General features: G+C 32.0%; 1 protein-coding gene across 4 annotated transcripts in view; it reads left to right on the forward strand.

Annotated features, from left to right (window-relative positions):
- The window catches only part of VPS13B (vacuolar protein sorting 13 homolog B), a 1046600-nt gene that overhangs the window by 698452 nt on the left and 347811 nt on the right, over nt 1–337 (forward strand). The gene's annotated exons all lie outside the window — the stretch shown is intronic.

Consider the following 337-nt stretch of genomic DNA (forward strand, 5'->3'; position numbering starts at 1 on the left):
ACCCATCATGCCCAACTGCCAGACAGGATGAGACCTACTGATAGGAGCTGTGGCTGCAGGGGCAGCTATCCCCACATTCTAGTTAGTGAAGGGTGAAGAGCTCAAACTGTTCTATAATAACAAAACCAAAAGCAAAAATAAAAACATAGATTATCATAATAATGAAATAAATTTTAAATGAGACACTGGTAGGCTTCCAAATTGCTTTAAAATAATAAATATATCAATAATACATTGCCCAACTAATCAATCTCTCTCTCTCTCTCTCTCTCTCTCTCTCTCTCTCTCTATATATATATATATATATATATATATATATATATATAAAAAAAAAAAA

This window comes from Gavialis gangeticus, unplaced genomic scaffold, assembly GCF_001723915.1.
Source record: "Gavialis gangeticus isolate Ggan-Ray unplaced genomic scaffold, GavGan_comp1, whole genome shotgun sequence".
Classification (NCBI taxonomy): Eukaryota; Metazoa; Chordata; order Crocodylia; family Gavialidae; genus Gavialis; species Gavialis gangeticus.